The sequence below is a fragment of the Corvus brachyrhynchos genome, unplaced genomic scaffold (genome assembly GCF_000691975.1).
Source record: "Corvus brachyrhynchos isolate BGI_N302 unplaced genomic scaffold, ASM69197v1 scaffold53, whole genome shotgun sequence".
Classification (NCBI taxonomy): Eukaryota; Metazoa; Chordata; class Aves; order Passeriformes; family Corvidae; genus Corvus; species Corvus brachyrhynchos.
This window is the reverse complement of record NW_008237681.1, coordinates 4,305,010-4,310,357: the sequence shown is the minus strand read 5'-3', so window position 1 is coordinate 4,310,357 and position 5,348 is coordinate 4,305,010.

Below are 5,348 nucleotides of genomic sequence, written 5' to 3'. Positions count from 1 at the left end.
AGAAGGGAGGAAGGTGGGGGGAGGAGGAGAGTTCTGAAGGTGGTATAATTTTTTTTCTTCTTTTAGGTCTGTTAATAAACTTCTTTATATTCTTTCAAGTTTGGTGCCTGTTTTGCATTTCTCCTAATTCTTATCTCACAGCAGATAAACAGTAATGAGTATTTTGGACCAAACCACTACAGTAAGTTTAGAAATTAATGTCATTTTTGCTTTTTTCCGTTTTCTTAAAAGAAACAAACAAACATGCCCCCCTCCCCAAACAAGCAAACAAAAAGAGTCCCAGCCCCCAAACCCCACAAGTTATTAAAAATTCCCTAAGAGACCTGGAATTCATTGACTTTAAAACTTACTCGGTGCAGGGAGTGATCTGGCATGATCCCAGATGAGGACATTTGAACTGCACACAAGGCAAAAGCTTGCTAACAATGAAATGTAATAGACTGTGGAATGATCTCCCCAGGGAAATAGCAGTGCTTGATGTCTAAAACCAGACTAGATAAAGCAACAGGAAATACACTGTTGTGCACAAGACCACAATATAGTTTGGCCAAGAGGTGACTCACTTTCTTTTCTCTCTGAATATCTATATTTCTATGATATTGTTGTGGTAATAAGCAGCTTTACAGCTCTTTTGATAATATCCATTAGGTAATGGAACACCAATGGCTATGTAGCAAATGGATAGGGAAGTTTTGTCCTATTTGATATCAGAATGGAAGGCTTTTGGCAGAAGGGAGCAGATTTTCATCCAAAATCATTTCATGAGCTGAGGAAGTTCTGAATAAACCACTGCCCATCACGATGTGCTAAAAGCCCACAAGGAGGGGGCTTCAATGCACACTAAGGTTCAAAAGAACGCTCAGCAGGCATAAGAGCCATGTGCAATCATTAGACGTATAAGAAGTTATTGTCACTGACTATTTTGTTCTGAGTACAGCAAAGTTTTCTACTGATTTCTAAGTATTTCTGTTCCTGGACATTACTGCTCATCTTTCTGCTGAGTGGAATATTTCTATCTTCTTTTACCGTTCTATAGAACTGAAACAATAGCATCAGCAAAACTGGATGCAATACAAAAGAAACAAAGAAATTTCTTGCTTTGAAAACTCAATGAAAAAAACTTCATAAAAAACCGTGAAAGGAAAATAATTTACAACAGAGAATGGCTGCAAGTGTCAATTTACTTTAAACTGAACAGTAAAAGGTGTTTCTTTGCAGGAACAAGAAAATTGCACTTGGACTAAAATAGTACTGCTTGGTTTAAGCCTGTTAATGGCAAGAAGGGTAGCTACAAAGAAATGCCTGTGACAAAGGCACATTTGTTCTGTTGAGTGTTGCAGTTGTCTGTATGACAATGTGCTTTTCATATTAGTCCAAATAAATAGAAAGCTATTTTCTAAGCAAATGGGAATTGGAACTGGGAAAAAGGGAGGCATTATGTGATCTTGATGCCATTGAGCTTTAGGAAAAATTAATTTTTCCTTTGTTGTAAATTCTTTTATCATGAGAATCTTTATCAAATGCAACACTATGTTTGCAGCAATGTCCTGAGGCAATAGCAGAAGAAATACACTCAGTGCCACAGCAAATGATCAGATTGTACAGGGGCAATCAATTCAAAGCAAAAACAATAACATTTAAACAAATAACAATAAATGATCCAAAGCAAAGTAACTCTTTAATTAAAAGGCATCCTTCAGAGAGATGAAGAGAGATCAAATCTTCATCGGGAGGGCTGGTGTGAGGAATAGCAGTTCAAGAGAAAAAAATGCTTTCTGAGGAAAAAGAATTTTTTTCTTTTACGAAATATGTTGAATCAGATTTTTAAACCTAAGGATCAAATAAAAGAAAATTGATGGGAAAGACTGATTTGGTAGACAGCTGCAAAGAATCATTCAGCTCCATTTTTTTTTTTTTTTGAAAGAGTGATGAAGAATTGGTTAACAGTGCAATCAAATCTGTCTTCTCCCTACTAGAGATGTCCTTATAAGAAAAGAAAATCTATAACTAAATAACAAGCCATGGACTTTCCAGGAGAAGTGACTCAGCCTGGACGATGTGACTATTCTGGCTGAAGATCTGTTGCAGTCAATTAGACACCACTCCTGCATGTACTAACATTTAACTTAATTAAGATCTGAAAGAAAGGTACTTATTACTTCAGGTCAAATACATCTGAAGATGGTATTCAACACTAAAAAACAGAATAACAGACTACACAAAATAAAACACCCACCTGAAAAACCAAGTGATTAAACCCAAACATCGATCATCTAGGAAAGAGAATCTGGGAGAGTATTTCCTGTGAATTAGCCTCAAGCATCTTCCTGAAAAGAAGTTTGAACTTCAGTCGGTCTTCATCCTTTCAGAGTTTGATTAAGTAAACAGTTGTCCAGTTGTTGAGGCCTGACATACTGTAAAGCTGAGTCCATTTTAGCTAGATTAGCAAGTAATGGAGTACTCAAAAGACTGATGCATGCTGGGAAAATCCCAGTATTAGTGATGGTTAGTGTAAATCATATACTCTTAAAAGTAGAAAAAGAAGAAAAAAAATGCAAAGCTTATAGGGAAAGGTAATAAGTTGCATAAAAGCAGATGATCTGTTGGAAAAAATAGAAAAAACATCCCACAACCAGATTCTTGGGCTTACCAGCATTTTTTTGAGTCTGAAGTACCAGACATTGCATATGGTCTCTCTTTACTGCCTTTTCCAAGAAAACGGAGAGTGTTCCCACAGTTTGCCTTTCCTGATATATCTGCACATCTGTGTTTCAGTAGGACTTTTTGGGCAAAAACACATGCTCGTTTTCCCCAAGAGGCCAAATTCAGTGAAATGCACATTAATTGTATTGATAACTGTTCATTTTTCCACCCACTATTTGGATCAAAACTGTGAATCTTACCAAGACCTAACAAACAAAATCTTTATTGGAATTTCGAGGTACATATTCCAAGTTTGAGAAATCCCATATAAAAGGCTGTGTACAAGTGACTTCCTTGTGTTTCTGGCAAGAAATAAGGGATGGAAATGGCAACCTTCAGCCCATTAGATCTTGGAAAAATTATGATGAAATTTCACAGGATGAAGACATGGAACCTTGTTCAGTTTTTTCTCTGCTGTATTTCAAAAATTTCTGGTAAGTGATGGAGATGTTTGAATGTATTTGATTTCATTTTTGTCAAGTTTCATGCATCTTTGATGATGGAACTATTAGACAACATGAACATGAGTTTCACAACAGCTGTTCAGGCACATCCCTGAAAACACACACTTCAGATTCAAAGGGAAATCTTGGCTGCTTAGTCCTTTTCAAAATGATGATGATATCACTTCTGCCCTCTTTTTTTCTAAAAGAAAGCATTCAGTCACATACATGTGTAACTTCACTTTCTCATCTAGAAGCCAATCCTGAAATCTTTTTCAATTTTCATCCTGGCAGGAATTTTTATTTTCAAAGGAAATACAGGTAGAGTAAGGATTTCAGGAGTGGCCACTATTGTCTACGTTCATTTCACTTACTTTTTTCAGTTTTAGGGGTATTATTTTTGTTATTTTCCTGGCCTATCTCTCTTCAATCCAAACTTACAATGCTCAGTAGTTTAATGTTCCAGTCTTCCAAAAATACCATTTTTAGAACGGTTCAAGGAAAACATTGTTACAGTGTTCAATACCCTGGGGCATATAGCATTTTGCAGGAGAGAAAAACAAAGTGTGTTTTTTTCTGATAGAACTAGAGAAGTTGAATTTTCAGCAGTTTGTGCCCACAGGCAAAGTGTACAATTGTCTTAAGTCCAGTCTTTGGAGCTGCAAGAAATCAATTATTTTTTTTCTGTGCTAATATTGTGCTTAGATCTCTCCACAGCACTGGAGCCAAACTTGAGCAGTTTTACTTCCTGTGAACAGACCAATAATAGCCGTAATTATGTCGTACTGAGTAATCTGAGAGTAAGTTCCCTCCCTGCCTCGGAGTACATGAATCTTAATTTGGATTGTAGATTTGTCATAGTTTCCTGGTTCATAGCAAGTGAACGGATTTCAAGGTTTTGGAAGTTCACCATCTTGTTTGGAACCACTGGTCAGTACTTCTGCAGAAGGGATGGACTAGCAAGTTGCTTTTTACCAAAAAGAAACCTCACACATCTTCATGGCCAGTGGTCTTGCTACTGCTTTTCATATTAGTATCTATTAGCAACAGAATAAAGCACTCCATCTTTTTTCTTGGGAGTATGTTTTGTTGATCCCAGGCAAAATACTGTCAGTTCCATCTTCCTCACAAGGAAACAGGTAAAGACAGTTAATGACCATGCCAGGCATGATGCACTGGGTAAAAACCAAGGCCAGGAAAAGAACCACCTGCATTTCTACATCTCCTGCTAAATTTATTGGAATCCTCCGTTAGAACACTCCCCCTCCCCCCAGTGTAACATTTCTGGTAAATTCTAATTAGAGACTAAGAGATTAAGTTTAATCATCATCTATAAAAAACCTCATTCTGTTGTCTTTTATAGTATCTGTTTTGGCACCGCAAGTTTTCCTTACTGACAAAAAGAAAAGAATCTTAATGAAACATATCATTGTATTCAAATCACATTTTAGAAAAAAAAAATTACTTGAATATCACAAATCTAGTACAAAAAAGTTTTTAAAAACTGGACTTTATTGCGCTAGCTATTTTAGATCTTGTTTGAGAACACAACACATCTGCCAGCAGACAACAGGAAAATGTAGTGCTGAGATGCAGTCCAACAAGCAAATACACCATTTTGTTACATTTTACTCTACTCTTACTACTCTCTAGATTTATGTCCCAGCTACCAGAGCTGAAAACGGGAACACAGAAGCATTTTATGTCCCGCTCAGGGAGTGATTGACAAAGGCGTACGAAGGTACAGACATAGCTACTAGTGACCTCCATATTAACTTTAGTTCTTAATACATTATTAAAAGCTGTTCCACCAATATGTATTGTTTTTGTATAAGGTCAGGGACTTTTGGTACTTTCTAATTACAATGGATTGAGCTTGATGAATAATCCATTTAATTTAAAGACATCTCATTCAAGAAACAATCTGAAAGTAATAACCTTCATTAAGTCTGGAAGTTCTGTCCTAACTTTCCTTAATGTTTTCAGCTGTTGATATTCACCTTTGAGTAATCTCTACATACTAAGGGATGTACAATCAATTCATTGATCTCTGAATTTAGAACTTACATCATAGCTGAGCTCTTGTGGTGCACAATACCTATGACAATTATGATCAAAGGATGAAACTAAATATGAGTGACTTGAACACGGAGAAATGTGCTCCTACAGCAAATGTGTCCCTTCAGATGAGGACATGCCACA